This window comes from Helianthus annuus, chromosome 16 (genome assembly GCF_002127325.2).
Source record: "Helianthus annuus cultivar XRQ/B chromosome 16, HanXRQr2.0-SUNRISE, whole genome shotgun sequence".
In the NCBI taxonomy this organism is placed as follows: Eukaryota; Viridiplantae; Streptophyta; class Magnoliopsida; order Asterales; family Asteraceae; genus Helianthus; species Helianthus annuus.
The window spans coordinates 160,821,964-160,842,107 of record NC_035448.2 but is presented as its reverse complement, the minus strand read 5'-3'; positions in this window follow the sequence as shown (position 1 = coordinate 160,842,107).

Genomic DNA, 20,144 nt, shown 5'->3' with positions numbered 1-20,144 from the left:
AAGACTTCAAAATTTTACCTTAAAGCAAAAACTTTTAAAAACAATCATGGATCGCGAAATCTAAACCATCTGGTGAGGTTAAAAAAATGGAAAATGTGTTGAAAAATGCGTCACAGTCTGTGAAAGATGATGTTGTTGTATTTGAGTCTGAAATTGATCAGTTTTTGTCGGAATTTCCCAAACTTCATAACAACATGAAACAAGATAAAAAGGAAATTGAGCCAAACGTTACATTTAACTTTCCAAAAACAACTGAGAAATGCAATGTGGTTTTTGGTACAGTGTCGGAAGTTAAAAAGTCGTGGGCATCATTGTTTAACTGATGTGTTTGTGAATTGATTGCAGGAGCTGCCCAAGTCTGTGCTCTCAAGGTGGATAATGGACGGCGGTGCGTCGCGACACATGACGGGATCCTTAGCACTGTTGTATGATGTCAAAGCGATTAATGGAAGTTACGTTGGATTTGCCAGTAATCAAGGTGGAAGGATTGTTGGTCAGGGAATGCTCACGAACGGCATCATTTCGTTTGACAAAGTGAATTATATTGTTGAACTGACAAACAATTTGTTAAGTATTTCGCAAATATGCGACAAAGACTTTAGCGTTCACTTTACAAAAACAGAATGTTTAGTCTTAAAACCAGGGTTTAAAGTCCCTGATGAGTTGGTTCTGTTGCGCGCCCCTAGGGTTAATGATCTTTACATTTTAGACATGAGCGCTGCAACACCAACAACTCCTCAAAAACAATGCTTTGTGACAAAATCTAAAGCGACTGAAAAAGAGTCGGTTATGTGGCACAGAAAGATGGGTCATATACATATTCGTAAAATGAACTTTCTTGTGCACAACGATTTGGTAGAAGGTGTGAATGTTAAAAATTTTCATTTATCTGACGATTGTGTTGCATGTAAGAAAGGTAAACAGGTAAGGAAGTCTCATCCGCTAAAGATGATCAACACAATCCGGTTACCTCTCGAGAGATTGCATATGGATCTCTTTGGGCCGGTCAACGTCAAAAGCATCAGTGGAGATTCTTACTGTTTAGTGGTTACGGATGATTATACAAGATTTTCGTGGGTCGTTTGTTTGGAAAAGAAGGATGAAATGTTCGAGGCTTTAATGGTCTTGTTCAAAAAGATGGAAACAGTGTACAAGCTGCCGATCAGAAGAATTCGAAGCGATAATGGAACTGAGTTCAAAAACAACAAAATGTACGAGTTCTGCAATGAAAAGGGGATACTTCACGAATTCAGTGCGCCATATACTCCACAACAAAACGGCGTGGCTGAGCGAAAGAATAGAACCCTAATCGAGACTGCACGTACTATGTTGGCCGATTCAAAGCTTCCAATTTTCTTCTGGAGTGAAGCAGTTTCAGCAGCTTGCTATACGCTGAATAGAGTTCTGACAGTGAAGAAATATAAAAAGACTTGTTTTGAGTTGTTGCATCGCTATAAGCCAAATCTTGAGTTCTTGGAACCTTTTGGCTCTCCGTGTACGTTCATCGATGCTGATGGTAAATTCGGAGCGAAAGCAAATGAAGGATTTTTCGTAGGATATGCCAGCCCATTAAAGAGGGTATTTGTACCGTGTCTGGGGAAGGTGATTCAGGTCCATCATGTGGATTGTCAGAAGCATACGCCATCACAACAACTTCCCGGACAAAGATTCCTATTTGATTACGACAAACTCTGGGAATCGTTTCATTTGCCGTCCGAGCCGAGTGAGGAGGAAATTGCTCTTATGTACCTGTATCAGCAAAGTCAGTTGCAAGAGCCGGAATCTAGACCGCTAGATGTTCCTACGCCAACTATGGGCACTCACGATGATGAAGCTGGACCAAGTGGAACAGTTCATATACCGCCAGAGGAACCAGAGGAACCAGCTCCGTCATTTGACGTTTCTGATGACTCAGAGGAGGAACCCGCTCCTACCTTTGACGAGGAACCAAATGAGACATCAGAGGAGGCTGTTGATCAAATCGTTGATCTTGACATTTCAAATCTGGAATCGGAAGTTGTGGTGCCTGATACTGTGATGCCACGGACACTGTCTTATCATCCTTCAGAACAAATTATTGGCGATTTACAGAGTGGTGTCAAAACAAGACATTAGATAGATCAAGCTTTTACATGTTTTTATTCTGATATAGCTGATATGCAGAAAGAAGTCTCATACAAATGTTTTATTTCGCAGATTGAACCCAGAACTTACAAAGAAGCATTGACCGAGGACAGCTGGGTGAATGCTATGCATGAAGAGCTGCAACAATTTGAGAAACTGGGCGTCTGGAGACTGGTCGATCTGCCGAAAAATCAGAAGCTGATAAAGACAAAATGGGTGTTTAAATGTAAACGTGATGATAGAGGAGTCGTGGTGAGGAACAAAGCACGTCTCGTGGTCCAGGGCTTCAGCCAGCAGGAGGGTATAGACTATGAAGAGGTTTATGCGCCGGTAGCAAGGCTTGAAGCAATCCGCATTTTTCTAGCCTTTGCTTCATGGAAAGATTTCAAAGTCTATCAACTCGACGTTAAATCGGCGTTCCTGTATGGCAAGATTCGAGAAGAAGTTTATGTGGGGCAACCACCGGGGTTTGCAGATCCGCTAAACAAAGACAAGGTGTATTTGCTGGATAAAGCTTTATACGGTCTCCACCAGGCCCCGAGAGCCTGGTATGAGACGCTTTCGACTTACTTGCTGGACAACGGGTTCACAAGAGGAACAGTAGATAGCACCTTGTTCACAAAAGAAGTAGCTGGCCACTTGCTGATTGTGCAGATCTATGTCGACGATATCATTTTTGGTTCCACCAACGACGAGTTATGCAAAGAGTTTGAAGTTGTGATGAAGAAGAAATTTGAGATGAGTTCGATGGGGGAGATGAAATTCTTCCTTGGGTTACAGGTTGAACAATTACCCGACGGAATTTTCATTCATCAATCGAAATATGTAAAGGATGTGCTGGATAAGTTTGACATGACAGAATGCAGTCCTGCATCAACCCCCCTCGCACAAAATCATGGTATCTGTCCGGATGAACAAGGTGTGAAGATGGATGAAACATTATACAGATCGATCATCGGATCGTTGATGTATCTTACAGCTTCCCGGCCCGACATCATGTATCCGACATGTTTGTGCGCACGATATCAGTCAAACCCGAAGCAATCACACCTGACGATCGTCAAACGCATTTTACGGTATTTGAAGGGTTGCCCAAGCATCGGCTTGTGGTACCCTCGCTCGGGTGATTTTACATTATCTGGTTTTGCTGATTCAGACTTCGGTAGTTGTAAGCAGAACGCTAAGTCCACCACTGCTGGGTGCCAGTTCTTCGGAACTCGGCTCGTTACCTGGCAGTGCAAGAAGCAAACTGCAGTCGCGCTCTCAACTTGCGAGGCTGAGTACGTCTCAGCCTCTAGCTGTTGTTCTCAGATTCTCTGGATTCAACAGCAGATGTGCGATTTCGGTCTGCAATTCTTGGATACTCCAATATTTGTGGACAATGAAGCGGCCATCAATGTTACGAAAAATCCGGTTCACCACTCAAAAACGAAACACATAGAAATCCGTCACCATTTTATTCGAGATTGTTACGAAAAGAAATTAATACGGATTGAACATGTGAGCACCGATGATCAGAAAGCTGATTTTTACACGAAACCGTTTGATAAAAAGAGATTTTATTATCTTTTAAGGTTAAATGGGTTAAAAAATCTGCAATCTGGGAGGGTTATCGAGTGTGAAGCCGAGCTGGGCGGCGATCTGACTTGAACCGTATCGTGTTGTCAACTTTTGTTTGTACAGTTGTATTTCCTGCTTTTCTTTAAAAACAAAAACACAAAAATATGTTTTAGTTTTAGGGGGAGATATTCGCAGAAAAATACAAAAACATGATAAAATCATAAAAATCAAAAATACAAAAACATGATAAAATCATAAAAATCCAAAAACATTAAAAAAAATGCAAAAAGAGCTGTGTAGTATAGGGGAAATGATAGTACATCAGCTAGACAGGCACAATACGCTAGTGATATGTAATGAAAAATGCAATTAAGCAGTCTCGCTAAAGATGTGCCGGTAGGTTCTTGCAGATTTAGTAGATCGGTTTGGGATATAAACTAAATTTAACTTGCGTTTTTGTGGGGAACACCTCCAGGATATATAGGTAACCCCTGAAATCCTGTTTGAAAGGTCCCGTATTCTGAGATACTAGGTCTTTATACTCGGTGATATCTGGGGTATTATCCCGGGACTTCTGCTGTATGGAAATACTGACCTAGTCCCCGGATAATACTTTATGCAAAAAGCTTTGAAACATAAGCTTCACCCTCAGCATGCTGATGAAACAATAAAATTGATAGTCGCTGCTGTTGAAATGCAAAAGATCCTCTAAAGGGGACCCACCGAAAAGTCGAGCCGTCATCTCTCTGCTGAACGGAAGTTCTGACCTGAGCTCTCACGGTTTCGCATTTACCCCCTAACAGATATCAGTTGTGGTATATTCACCTGTAAGACTGAATACTGGGATCCGGATACGGGAGTATATACTGAGGTGGGAACACACGTTGACGTTTAAGTCTCTAAAACACTATTAACGTATCCCGAACAGTTTGAAAATTCTGTAAGAATTTAAAGTGGATCAATATACCGACAATCAACGCGAATTGTTTAAATGTTTAAAATGAAATAAGCTTAACGGTGCTTGTGTTCTGTCGGCAGCTGATATGATCCCTTAACACGCTCGAAAAAATAGTGTGTGTATATATATTTCTGTTTGTACAGCTTTAAACCCAAAAAGATTTTCTTTTCTCATTTTTGTTTCGACAACTGATACTGGGGATTGGAAGTTCAAAGCCTGTGTGCAGATCATGTAGGTGTCTGATAAGGGTTGGGTAAGCTGTGATTGCAAACAAAGATTTGGTATGATGTTTGAAAGCTAAAAGGTGTAAATGGTTTAAATGTTGAAAAGTTCATTAATTTGAACTATTTTTGACACAAAACGACAAAGTACTTCATAAAACTGATCATCCAGGGCCATTAACTTGGACTTGGAAGATCAATCAGTTGTTCCAAGGTCATTAACTTGGACTTGGTCAACTGGGTGCTAGCATGTGAAATCGAACAAGTTGAAAAATGATTAAAAAATTGATTTTTTTGAAAAGTTAAGAGTGGATCGCTTTTATGACATCTATGGACCGCTCGTGTGAAAAGTTACAGTGTGAACCGCTCATAGGACATGATGAATAAGCGGTTCAGACCCTCATATATAAAGGAACAGGGTCCGCTTATTCTACCATTTACCTAAATCGCTTTTACGTCAATTGTCTCTGGGGCGATTCCACCTGTTTCATCGTGTTCTTCAAGATTTCATGCTGTTTTGACCGTGTTTTCACTTGTTCGTGATAGATTACTACTTTTTACATCATGGGCAAGGTAAATCTTCTTTTAATTTCAGTTCTAATGTGATAAACCATGTCTGTCGGCGGGTGTGTATGAACGATTCATGTTTTAAGCATGTTAATGTCTGTTTTGTGTGAAATTATTGTTGATTTAGTGTCGCATGATGATATTAGGTGTTGTATTACATGTTAATTGATGAGATTTGTACATAAGATGAGGGTTGTCGGAACTGAAGGTGTTTAGATCTAGATCTAGGGTGTTTTAGGCTATTCTAACAAAATTAAAAGACACCTTTAGGGTCGGAATGTTCAGCTGAATCTGATTTTCGAATCAATTTTAAGTTTTAAGCTGTTGTTACACGTTGAAGATATGTGGACCGCTTTTACAGTTGGGTTTGTTGAGGATCGCTCTTAGATCATTCTTGAACCGCTTTTGCGAGCAGATGTACCTTGAACCGCTTATAGGTCCCATGTTGAATCGCTCATTCATACATTTCTAGGACCGCCCATTGGAACATATTCTGAACCGCTTTTAAGGCATATTAGGGGTGTATCGCTTATGTGACTAGGGGTGGCTCGCTTTTCATGTTTTTAGTTGGACCGATTTTTAGTCATTCTTGTGGATCGCTTTTAGGGTTGTACAGTTTATGAACCGCTTTTATGGGTGAAATGCGTTTGAATCACTTATCTGGGATCGCTTTTTGGTCAGTTTCAAAAGTTCAAAATTTTCTAAGTATTGATTTCTGTTGTTGTTATGCAGGCTTCTACGAATGTGTTGTTCGATCCAGTCCACAACAGTTGTGTGGATTTAGATGTGGAAAAATATCCACTGTTATCTGAATTCAGTAGTATTCTGAGTTATATGGATTGTATACCAGTAAAGAAAGCAATGACGGAACAGAGGCCGTTGTATCGATCGCATATCAGCAGATTTTGGAACAGTGCAAGGTATGACGAGGAAAACAAAGTGATTTCAGCAGAAGTGGGAGTGAATGGAAAGATAGAGACTATACTAGTGACCGAGGCGTTGGTTCGAGAAGTTATGAATTTCCCTGATGAGGCCAACTATCCAACTAGATTTCCTGAACGAATGGTGAAGGGTTGCATGCTACGTTTGGGATACAGAAGCACGTTGAATACTGGGAACTACTTAAAGTCAAAATTTCAGAAGTCATTCAAGTTCTTGATTCACTGTATTTTGATTTCTCTGAGTCACACAAAGGGTAGTTATGATCAGATGAGGGATTATCAAATGAACATGTTAACTGCTTTAGTGTTGAACAAAAAATACAACTTCTCGCACATCATTTTTCATTATATGGTGGAGAATCTAGCATCAGATGTTAGAGTTTGGAGATATCCACGCTTTGTTCAAATGATGATTGATCGTGCTTATCCTGGTATTGACAGAGACATTAAGGATGATCTTCTTGTCCAAGCACACATGTCTAATATCTCATTGAAGAACTTGATCAAGTATCATCCTCATCATCCAGAACCGGAGTTAATGATTGAAAACTTCGGATTACTTAAAGATGCAAGTTATGTGGATCCTGATCCAGAAAATCATCAAAACTGGAGAAATGAAGAGGAAATGAAAGAAGCATTGTATGCTGCAGAGTTGAAGATAATTCAGGGTTTCAAACCAACAAAGAATGAGTGGTATGTGAAGGAGTCTGGGCGCAGACATAGACTTGTATCTCCGGTAGCTGAAGGTGAAGGTTCTTCATCAAAGCCAAGAAAGAAACAAAAGAAGAAGGCTGAAACTATGTTAATAGATGAGTCTGAAGAAGAAGTTCCTGAGGTGAACATTGAAAAGGAACAAGAGGCGGCTAGTGTAGCACATATTGAAATTGAGACTGATTTGTTCACAACAGAAGCAGATTTTGTTGATAGACCAGTTACTTCTGAGGTTCAAAAGGAGAAAGAGAAAGTGATAGATGATGTTGAAGGCAACGATGTTGATAAAGACACTACTAGTTCTTCTAGTGGGTCTGTGTTTGAGATAGTTGATGCAAAAGAACGTGAAAAGCGAATGAGAGAGGAGGTAGAAAAAGAGAAGTTACTCAGAAAGAGGAGGAGAGAAGAGAAAGAAGATGCACCTTATGAACCGTCTCCAAAACATATTTCTGCATCTCAATCTACTCCTAAGAGTAAAAAGAAAGCTGGAGGTAGAAAGAAGGCTACTCCAAAGATAAAAGTATTAAAGCGCCCTCAAAAGATCATGCAAACAAAATCTACACTTCCACGTCAACAATCTACACCTCCACATCAACCAACACCTCCACAATCTCCAATACATCAATCACCACCTAGACAACCAACACAACAACAATCGCCAAAACAACCTACTCCTCCATCACATTCAACACCACCCAGACAACCTACTCCACAACGACAACCATCTCCTCTGTTTCCACCATCACCACCTCCATATCAAACATTTTATTCTTCACAAAATCTTTTTGGCACACTTCCTCTTGCTCAAGCACAACATGGTTCTTCAAGTAGAGGTCTTGCAATACCGCATGATAATCTGCTAGATGTTGATTTTGATTTTGCAAATAATTCTCAAGTCTTGAAGTTGGAAAAGAGAATTGATGAGGTGATAGCAGAAAACAAAAAGTTGGCGGATGAATGTAAAAAAATTGCTGAAAGAGAAAAGTCTCTTGCTGGTAAGGTGCAGAGATTAGAAGGTGAAAACAAAGTGTTGGAATTAAAGATTGAAGTTGATCAGACAGAAATTGATGTTTTGAAAGTTCGAGTGTCTGAGTTAGAAGAGGAGAAGAGTCGTCGAGAAAGTGAAAACGAGTACTATAAGCTGAAGAACAAAGAACTTATGGCTGCTAAAGCACTACATGAACATAAGTTCTACATGCTGAATAGGGTTGTGGAAAGTATGTTGGAGACATCTGTGGAACAAAAGTATGAAGAATTGAAGTTAGAGGATCTTCGTGCTGAACGTAAAGCAGAAGTAGAAAGGCAAATGAAAGAAAAAGGTAAAGCTGTTGAAGGAAGTTCTGTAATGTCTATTGTGCCTTCAATGGTGGTAGATAATCCAGTGCCTATATCCTCAGTTCCTGGTATAATTGAAGAAGAAATTCAATCGCCAAAGTTAATTGGTGGCGAAGAAGAAGAGGATGATGAAGATGATGATGAGGAAGAGTTTGTTTATTCTGCAAGCAGTCACGGTTCGAAAGGTGATGATGATGATGACGCTGCAGGAGGTTCTGGTGTGAGAGTTACTGAAGCTTCAAAAGAAAAAGTCGTTGAAGATCTGCTAAACGATACAGTTAATGAAGAAAGTGGGGAAGCTGAGAGAAAGGGGGAGTCGAGCAAGAATCAGATTGTAGAGCATCACGAACCCCTGTTCTTATGTCTAGATGTGTATAGGGAGATGTTAAATGATGTAAATCCCGAGAATCCAATTGATCTTGAAGCTGATCTGGAATCTTTTGATATCAATAAACAGAAAGATTACAAGTATAACTATGTTGAGGATGCAGATCAGTACGATAGGGTTGAAGTAGAGGATTGTTCTGATAATGAGGATGTCCCTGAAGATACATCAAAACTTCCTACGTTAATGGAGTTTTTCGCAGCAGAAAACAGAGAAGAATTGCGTCAGAAAGTGACTGAAGCGGTGAATGAAAATGTGTTCGAGTGCTTGAGAAAAGAAGCTGAACAAGAAAGTCAATCAAATGTTGAGAGAGAAGATCATTCAAAATGGTTTAAAGACAGTCATGAAAGAAAGTTCAAGAGGCCTTTGAAGTTTTTTCAACGTGATAGATCTATTTCTCTTGGTGATATCATCAGTTGGGGTTTTCTTCCTCAGGTCAACGCCTATGCAGTTAGAAGAGAATATGGTGTCCAATACTTTAAACGTTTATATGACATTATGTCATTACCATGGTGGGATGTCGATGAGTTATCTCAGGTGAGAACGTTGGAGTATCAGGTGAGACAGAATGATAAAGCAATGTGGGGATATATCAAGTATGAGACTCTCAGAGGTTATCTGAAATGGAAACCTCATCGTCCATGACGGGTTGAAAGAGTAGATCCTGAAACTGGTGTACGGGAAACTATTCTGAATGTAAAGCCTCCAAGAACCATGACGACGATTCCTATGCCAGAAATGGAACAAGATTTTTACAAAGGGTTCATTGATTGGGTGTATAGCTGTCTTACAACTGAAGCTATCATTACATACAGAGCTGGTAGTGAGCTGAGATATATTCGTGTCTATGATCCGATGTGGCTGGTGAATTGTTCGGCAAAAGACATCGAATGCTTATTTATTCACAAGATTCGTTATAAAGCAGAAGATAAAGATCAAGCTCAACAGTTCCTGCGTGTGGTATCACTGTGCTTTCAAAAAGGAATCAATTCCGAAAGCAAGTGGAAATCGTCTTGGTGGGCATTGGATGGAAAGATGAAGAAGAAAGCTAAACGTGAACGTGAACGTGAAAATCGTAGGATAGAAGAGAAAAGAGGAAAGTTTTTGAAGAAACAACAGGAAGAAGAGAAGACAGAGAAACGAAAGCGTGAAAAGATCAGAGTTGCATTGAGCAGGAAGCCTAAAGGGCGTGAAGAAAATTACAATGCTGCTATCTGAAGACCAATTTTCAAGACAAAGACTGCGGCTTCATCCAAGGGGGAGTTTGTTGGTGCATAATGTCTAAAGCCTGCGTCTTTGTGAAGTTAGATTAACGTATATGGTCTAGATAGGTTATTTTGTAATAGCTCAGGGGTTAAAAGTGTAATTGTATGAAAGTAATCTTGCTGGACCGCTTTTGTGACAGTTGTCCACAAAAGCGACCCAAGCTGGATCGCTCATGTGGACATGTCACATGAGCGGTTCCAGATATCTATATATACCCCTGTGCTCATTTCATTTATAACGTTGTCTTGTGCTGTACGTCGAACTGCTGACCGTTTGGCAATCGTTATCAAGTGAAGTAAAAGTGATTAAAGTGTAGATCTCTCTGTTTTCTACTCCTTTCTATCAGTTTTATCATCGTATCATGCTGAAAATGTGTTTCCGCCACATTTTCAGTAAGCACTAGCTCTGATTGACTCATTCGTGTGGTCAAAACTGATCCTACAACTTAAATACTTGTTCTTTTGTCTTGGGATTCTTAAACTAGTAGTACTTATCCTAGATGCTAACTTGGTTAAAATTTTCCCTATGATGATATAAAATCCAAGGTTTTTGGTATATTAAGGCCTTGTTTATAATAAAATATTATGAAATCTATTAGAGTATTACAGTTGACACTGTAATTGACTTTCGACGGGAGAAGCATGGAAAGGGATTTAGATACGCGGCTTGTCAATTCACCAAGAAGTTCACGAAGCCCAATGGTATCTACAGAAATATGAGATGCAAATTTGTCTACTCTGAAGAAAAAGCCAAGTTGATCTTAAAGAAAGTCTACAGATAGTTGTGGTTGTTGGTATTATCTCATTTGAGAAAAATTATAGGATGGTGATGTATCAAACTTCTATATTTTGAAAACTTACGACCTACGAATATTTAAATTATAATTATCTATGCTTATCTTGTTATTTATATTAACTTAAACCTTTATTGTACATTCTCCATATATTTTAATTGGCTCTTCATGATACATTACAACTTGAATTATACTCTGTAAATTTATGGCCAGTCATCGATACTTAAAAGGCTTCAACAAATTTATGGACAGTCATCGACACTTAAAAGCCTTCAACATATTTATGGGTGATCATTCTCATAACTTCACTTGAATTAACCTCTGACTACAAACAAGTTTATGCACTCAACCTCTATTTAGATAAAGTCTGACAAACCAAAAGCTCTGTGAAACAGAAAATTTGTTCAAGCAAAGTCTGTTGTTCCAAACAACCTCTGCTGATCAACACAATGATTGTTATAGCAAATAACCTCTGCTGATAAACACAACATCTGCTGCTCAATATGAATACAAAAGCATCATAAACTTAACATCTGCTGTTACTTAATAGCTGATACAATCTTTAAACATCTGAAACATCTGCTGTTGAAACAAAGGTCTGCCAAACATAACATCTACTGATCATTCCACAGTATAGATTGCTAACATCTGCTGTGACTTAACAGATGATGCACTTCAAGAGAGGATTTCAAACATCTGTTTACACACGCATCATGATGAACATCTGCTGATAAACACCGAGACGGTTCAAGCAAAGGTCTGCCAAAGAGAACCTCTACTATGGACTAACAGATGACGCAGTTCAACAGAGAATGTTTAACAACAGTTCTTTAACAGACCATGATCAACAAATGATAAGGTTTGTTGAAGCGAACACTGCTCAACAGATTCTAACAGTTTTCCTACTAACCAATTCATTAAAGTAGTACTCAGTCACTAAAAATAATATATAACACTACTACTTGTCCAAAAAATGAACATTAACAATAATATAATAACAATAATATTCAAACTCTAGCAATTACGTACAAAATCCATCAGTTTAGATGATTCAAATTGTAGCCATAACATACCAACCTTTCAAACACAACAGGTTAAGACACACATAACTAAAAACCAAAATTTTAGTCTTCAAAAATGTTAGACATTTTCATAAATCTAACAACCATTATCGAAGCTGTAACAAAATCTAAACACTAATACACTAAACACTGTTACATAAGAAAGACTGATACATAAATATTCATGTCGAATCCGTTGTAGATGTTGAACCACTGCTGTTACTGACCAGTGGTTTTCCTTTGGTTGATCAGGCCTTAGGTTCATAAGTGCTTGTCTTTAACACGGCTTTATCTTCAACAGTAGATAGGTCTCATCAGTCTTTATAAGGAGCAGCGGTTAGTTATAACAGTCCTTAGCATGATCAGCTGTTATAACCACTCCATAACCCTTTAAGAGGAATCATTGCATTACATCCCTGTTGAAAAACAGAATCAATAAATTTGGGGAAAATGGGTTTGAAAGATGATAACCCAATAGTGTAGGATCTCATTCTACAGCTCCGATAAATTCAATGGTATTCTCAAATAATCATTCCTAGATGTTTGAAGACTGACAAAGACCGACAAATGTCCACAGTGCTGCTTCTTTGGACATTTGTCGGTCTTCAAAAATCTAGGAAGCATTATTTGAGAATACCCTTGAATTTATCGAAGCTGTAGAATGAGATCCTCAACTGTTGGGTTATCGTCTTTCAACCCCCATTTTCTCTAAATTTATCAATTCTGTTTTTCAGACCTCCCAAAGCCACCTATCCGCCTCCAAAGAGATCGAGACAACTTGAAGCATAACCTGGACTTGCTGTCATTCCACCAGTTCAGTATTTAATCCCAATATACCAACTCAATAAAATAACAAATATTTGGTGTGCTACAACTGTAAATAACTCAGGAAACAGATTTGAAACCAAAAATATAGATTATAGAGATCTATGAATGAAACATGGGTGAATAAACAAACAAAACAGATTGTCAAAAACAAAAACTACAAACATATCAAAAGCAATCTACTCGTAATCACATGGTACACCAATGCAAGCATCTGAAAAAACAATAACAAATCAAAGACAAAATCAAAAGCTACAAACATATCTTACAATTTCATAGAATCATGAAAGAAATTAGGTCTCATTAGGTCACGGATTGTTACCAGATTTAGCGAGAGAAGAATCGATGGAAGCATTGGAGAAGATGACGATTTGAAGAAACTTCAATCTGGAAAAGATGTACCAAAGCTCAAGAAATAATGAAGAAGAAGAAGAAGAAGAACTGATTACAAAGTGTATTAACAATTAGCAAAAGAATAACAATTACCTGACTTATTTTAAACACATATACATCTATTTTTAAACACAAACAGACATTACCTCTTCATTAATAAAGTTGAGATCCATTTTATAACCTTGATTACATTTGGAAGTTCGGCCAACAAACTCAACACTTCCACACCAAATAACAAATCCAGCAAGATCTACCTGAAGAACATTTAGCATACAAACCTTCAGTTCGTGATAAAAAGAAAAAATCAAAAAATATCTATTTTTAAACTACCTTCAGCTTTGCATAATATTCAAAACGATGGTAAAACATGATGAATCAAGAATACACACATATATATCTATTTTTAAACACAAACAGACATTACCTCCTCATCAATAAAGTTGAAATCCATTTTATAACCTTGATTACATTCCGAAGTTCGTCCAACGAACTCAAGACTTCCACACCATATAACAAATCCAGCAAGATCTACCTGAAGAACATTTAGCATACAAAACTTCAATTTGTAATAAAAAGAAAAAATCAAAAAAATGTTTATTTTTAAACTACCTTCAGCTCTGCATAATATTCAAATCGATGGTAAAACATGATGAATCAAGAATACACATATATACATCTATTTTTAAACATAAACAGACATCACCTCTTCATTAATAAAGTTGAAATCCATTTTATAACCTTGATTACATTCCGAAGTTCGTCCAAAGAACTCAAGACTTCCACACCATATAACAAATCCAGCAAGATCTACTTGAAGAACATTTAGCATACAAACCTTCAGTTTGTGATAAAAAGAAAAAATCAAAAAATATCTATTTTTAAACTCCCTTCAACTCTGCATAATATTCAAATCGATGTTAAACATGATGAATAAACAGTACCTGAGGGTCGAGATTAGCAACGTAGGCTGTGAAATGACCTCAAGCTCCGATGAGAAACAGAGAGAGAGGGGGAAAATTCAAACCGTAGAGAGAGAGAGAGAATTAGAGTTTATGTTTGTTATGAGAATTTGAAATTAAAAAGAGCTTTATATACCTATATCGTTTGAATATTAAATCTGGAGCCAGAATTTTTGAAATTTGAATCTGGCCAGATGTTTGAAGCATGAATGGAAGGCAGAGGTTTGAAACATGAATAGAAGGCAGATGTTTGAACAATGTGGGCCAGACCTTTGAAATTTGAAGATAGGGCAGTGGTTTTAAATGATGTCACTATGGCTCCTCTATGGCTGCCACCTCATCATTGATGACATAAGAAAAGCCTTGTTGGACAGCCTCTCCAGCTGACACATCAGCTTTTCTTATGTCATTGAAGTTTCTTCTTTTATAGAAAGTATAGATACTATATTAAATTGTTGGTAATCAAGAACGATAATTGTAAAAGAACAAGAATTTGACAAACTATAATTATGATTACTACTGAATACGATTATTCAAATACATAAAGCCTAGTTATACTTGTTGAAGCAGTGTCACTGTTTCAAAATCCTTTCTATCTTCCCACAAGTACTAATATAATCCTACTTATATTTGTCTTCTTATTAAAATAAAAGTGATTTTATTGATAACACTTATACAAGATTTCAAGAAAAACAAGCCTGGTTTCTTTGATCTCTTGGTTATGATCAATCCCACTTTTTCGCTCTTGATAATCAATCCCGCCTTGTGTTGTTGATAATCAAACCTGCTTTACTGCTGTTAATTATAACCCCCTGACCATGTTTCTAAACTGTTGTTTTCAGATTTAATAATCAAATCCCTTTATTTTATATTTCCCTAATTCTAAAGTATATCTTTTTCACTTGATATAAAACAGGAAAAATTACAAGTTTTGTCCTTTATCTTTATACCACTTTTCAGGCGGTGTCCTTTTTAACGAATGTTGACAGGCGGTATCCTTTACTAGGTATTTTGTTGCAATTTTAGTCCTTTACACCCAACTCAGTTAAAAAACCATGTTAATTGTTGACAGACGATGTCCTTTACTAGGTATTTTGTTGCAAGTTTAGTCCTTTACACCCAACTCAGTTAAAAAACCATGTTAATTGTTGACAGACGATGTCCTTTACTAGGTATTTTGTTGCAAGTTTAGTCCTTTACACCCAACCCAGTTAGAAAACTCTGTTAATTGTTGGGTGTAAAGGACTAAACTTACAACAAAATACCTAGTAAAGGACACCGTCAGTCAATATTCGTTAAAAGGACACCACCTCAAAAGTGGTATAAAAATAAAGGACAAAACTTGTAATTTTTCCTAAAAAGAAACATACAAAACAAGGGTTAAGTTATTAAGACTCCTAATTATAAGAAGTGTAAGAAAGATTTATAGAGTGACAAGTGTCCAATAAGTTAAAACCTAAACCCACTACATCACCACCCAAAACCTAACCCCTACCCCCCAAATACCTAAAAACCTAAAAAAAATTCTAAACACCCACCACCACCCAAAAACCTAACCCCCCCCCCCCTCGACAAAAAAAATCTCAAGAGGGGGGTGGGGGTGGGGGGTTTAGGTTTTTTTTGTGTAGTGGGTTTTTTTAGAAGCCTTTGTACCCTTCTTACAATTAGGAGTCTTTGTATTTGATCCTAATCCTACAAAACAATATCGAATCAATTATGGATTTATAAGGTTTATACTAATCAAAATTGAATGTAATAAAAAAAACAGGACAGTTATTTTAACAATTGAAGATTGGTTTGCAGGAATTCAATGAAATTTAAGGAAGTTAGAACTTGAATTCCATCTCTTAAGATGTTTGGATCACAGAATTTGATGGAATTGGAATTGGAATTGGAATTAGGCATGAATTCCTTCAAATTCCTTTAACTAAAGGAATTCAACATCCTTCCTATACGTGAAGGAATTAAATTAAATTCATTGGAATCTTCGACCGTTTCGACCCGCATCGTTTCAACCCGTACCTTTTCGATCCGAACTGTTTCGACCCGTAACGTTTCGATGCGAACGGTTTCGACCCGTAACATTTCGATGCGAACGGTTTCGACCCGTACCGTTTCGACGCGAACCGTTTCGAATCGAACCGTTTCGAATCGAACTGTTTTGACGCGAACCATTTCGACCCGCACCGTTTCGACCAGTAGTGTTTCGAATCAAATCGCTTCGACCCGATCCATTTCGACGCAAACCGTTTCGACCCGAACTGGTGGTTGTGGGTGTCGGGGTGATGGATTCCAATTCATTTGACAACCAAACACAACAAAAATGGAATTGAGATTCCAATTCCAATAATTTCTAAATCCAGTTGAAATGTTTAAATTCCAAATCCAATTCCTTCAAATTCTAATTCATATACAAATTCCTTTTCCAAGTCATTCCGCGAACCAAACGTCCCCTAAGAAAACGAGATGTCCATATTGTATTGTCTCAATCACCTAATGATTCTAATTTAGTTATTATAGAACCCGAAAGCACACCTAGTTTGAAGTTTTGAATGTTTTTTTTTCCAACAACCCTTTGATTGTTGCTTCTGATTTGATCGATACTTGGAACCCATAACAATCAAATTTCCATGATTCAATCAATTCTAATACTAGAATTAGTCTGCAATTGTGTTTCAATTTAATGGATGGGTTCTGATGATGTGGGTACTCGGAGTTCCTAGTCAGCAAAACCAAGGTTAACAACAATCGCAAGAAAACAATAAAGAATGCTGAACAAAAACTGAAAGTAAGAAGCTGGAGGCTCCCGACGAGAAGCTGACACACCAACTGCTGGTAACAGGGAGCTAAAGTTATTGTACAACATTGGAACTTGAACTTAGCAAGTCAAACTGATTAGACTTCTCCCAAAAGCACATAAAGGTGTACTCGAGACACACAAACCTGAATCTTACCTAAAGAGGCAAGGCTAACCCTGCAAGCAACGTCAAGGAAGGATAAGCTTACCAAGACTAGAAGGTTCCAGCTGGCACAAGGCTCCTTTGGGCAGAGCAATCTGCCAATAAAAGGAGAGTCTTGTTCAGCCCAAATTAAGTTCACTTCTCTCATTCTCACTCTAAACTCTTATCCTTTCATTTCGCTTAGACTCTTAAGAAACATTCACTGATTCTCACACCAGAGTCCAAACGCGGGAGGCCACCTCTCGCGTTAAGACTAACGGTGTTCTTTGATTGCAGATTCTGACCAAGGAGCTACCTTTTGTAGTTGATCCTGGACCTTCCCCCTGCCATACTCTTGTTGCTTTAACAAGTGACACCCACCGTGGGGTTGTGCTATTTAGAACAATTTTTTCCAGTAGTCCAGGCTTGTTCCTAAGTTACCTTCTTTTATGGCCTGAAAGGATCATCATCCGAAGGAAGTTTTGAGCAGTTCCCTACCTCCGTCTAACCCTCCGACTACTCCCGGAGCTGGAAGCCGCTCCACCAGCATGGACGGACTTCATGTCGCACCGGTAACACAAGATGCACAACAGTTCCAGACACCTCCCTCTACAAGGGCTCATCCATCTTCACCGAGTGAAGTAGTTTTCCCGGTTGAAACCCAGGAAATAACCTCGGAGGTAGTAAGGAGTAACTTTATACAGTTGAGGGAGCTATTGAACAAGTATGTTCGAGAGGAACGAACCAAAGGCGTTAGGGTACGGTTATCTTATGATGAGCCGGAAGTTACACTGTCCCCTATGCCTCCTTCGTTGTGCACCACCACATCTCCAAGTGTTAGCCGAGCAGAACCTAGACCTGACCCAGATCCATATCTCGTGCCTGATGGATCACTTTGGACCGGGAGCTATCACACTAGTTCCCCATTTTTCCTTCCAAAAAGCCTAGAGTATACTGTCGAGCAGCTTTTCCAACAAGCTCAAGTTGTTCCCTCGCATCCACAGACAACCTTTGAAGAAGCACTCAGATCATTGCCTTTAGCCAGCAAAGCTGTAGATGCATGCTTGTCACCATCTTTAAGCTTTCAGTAAAGCTTCCCCATGTACGGTGCCCATTATCCCCAAGTAGCTGCCCTCCTGGCTCAGCTAAACCAACAGCTCGCAGGAAACCAAATCTGGCAAGCTACTCAGGTTGGACCACAAGCTTAGGTCCAACCATGTACCCAAGCAGGCACCAGCATCAGCAGAGCAAGAGTAAACCCTGACATGCCCCCCATGCCTTACAAGCCAAGCTTATTGTCGTGCTTCTCCGAAGAAATAGCTAACTATGTCTTCCAGATAAAGATGCCATCGAACATAAAGACATATGATGGTTTAGAAGATCCTAAAGACCATCTCTAAGTCTCTACGGGGGCTGTTATAGTTGAATATCCTCGGCTCATTTAATTGCAAGTGGCCACGACCTAAGCAAGGGGTGCAGGCATACACCTGACAGATGCTAATGCTATGTTAAAATGTTTTTATAACCCAATACGAGTTTGCCCAATAAGGGTTTTAAAGTGGTGTGTCGATAAATCATGATCTCGGCATAGTTTCCGGACCCCATATGTATTGACAAGCATGTAAAACTGATAACATGAGAAATAGTTTATCCCAAGTTATTTATGAAAATAAATGTGCCATTGTGTACAAAAAATGATGTTGAAATATTTTCAAAACGTTTCGGTTATTTGTATTGATGTGCACAGAATCCAACATATAAATTACATCAATTGTGGCATAAAACTAACCCTTTTTTAGTACTAATGTTGGAAAAAGTGTGTTTTTGTCTTCCTTTTGTATTTTCAGGATTAAATGAGCTCAAATGAACAAAAGAAGCAAAAAGACAGCCAAATCTAACGTAAATACAAGAAAAGGAACAGAAGTGGTATGCCCGACCTCCCGACAGCATCTTCCCAAGCAAAACAAAGAAGACAGGAGACTGAACACGCCCCGTGCTTAGTGAGCACGGGGTCGTGCCTAAGTGCCAGTAGAAAAGACAAACTTATAGAAGCTTATGTTGCCCACCACGGGGCCGTGCCCAGCGGACACGGGGGCGTGGTCAACTTCCTGCAGGTGCATTTATTGTAACTGCGAATTACAATTAATGAAGAGAGAGAGAGTCAGATGGACACGGGGCCGTGCCCAGCGGACACGGGGCCGTGCCCGAGCTTCTGTTCAGCCTGTAAATAGAAGTGTTTGGAGCTCTTGCAACTCATCCCTTGGCACACCACCTCTCTTACACTTCACCCACCACCCACCACCACCATAACACCATCATCCACCACCATCATCCATTGTCCATCATAGAGTGTGTGAGTCATCTCGGGATCCAAGATTGATCGTAAGAGTTCTTGACAATCAAAGGCTATGTTTGCCTAAGTCTCTTACATCACTTGGTGAAGACAAGTGTTTAGTGTAATACTTTTTATTTTTAATCTTTTGCACTTTTTAATTGGTTTTGTATTAATGACTTTAATTACTAGTTTCTTATGTTGAAGGTGATTCTTCCTTATCGTTTGTCTGTGGTGTCTTGGCATTAGTTTACTGTCTATATAAAATAAAAGATTTTTACCATTCATATCTCCACGGTCTATATGGAGGTATGTTAGCTACCTGGTCGGGGGTTAAGGGAACGATTTGGTAAGAGTCTTGCCATTGTTCAGTGTATTGATCCTGCAAAGTACCTGGGTCAAATTTAGTAGGACCTCTGTAACACCTCGAAAATTTGTGTTCAATAATAAACGACACGTGTCACATACGACAAAAGCATTATAAACCCGGATTTAGTTAAAGATGTATGGCAGGATTTTTAAACACGTCGACATGTTAATTTATACCTCTGAACGACTTGATTACAAATCCCAAGACCCTAACATGATTAATAAACATCTAGTATACCTTTAATCCAGTGATTACTAATAATGATGGATTCCAAATTGCTAGAATGGATCCTATGAAATAATGCTAGATAAACTTTCGTGTATATTTTCCATCATAATGCAAACCAATAATATTGCAAGATAGGTAGACACAACTGATCAAGCATGGGTAAAAAGGCCTCATAC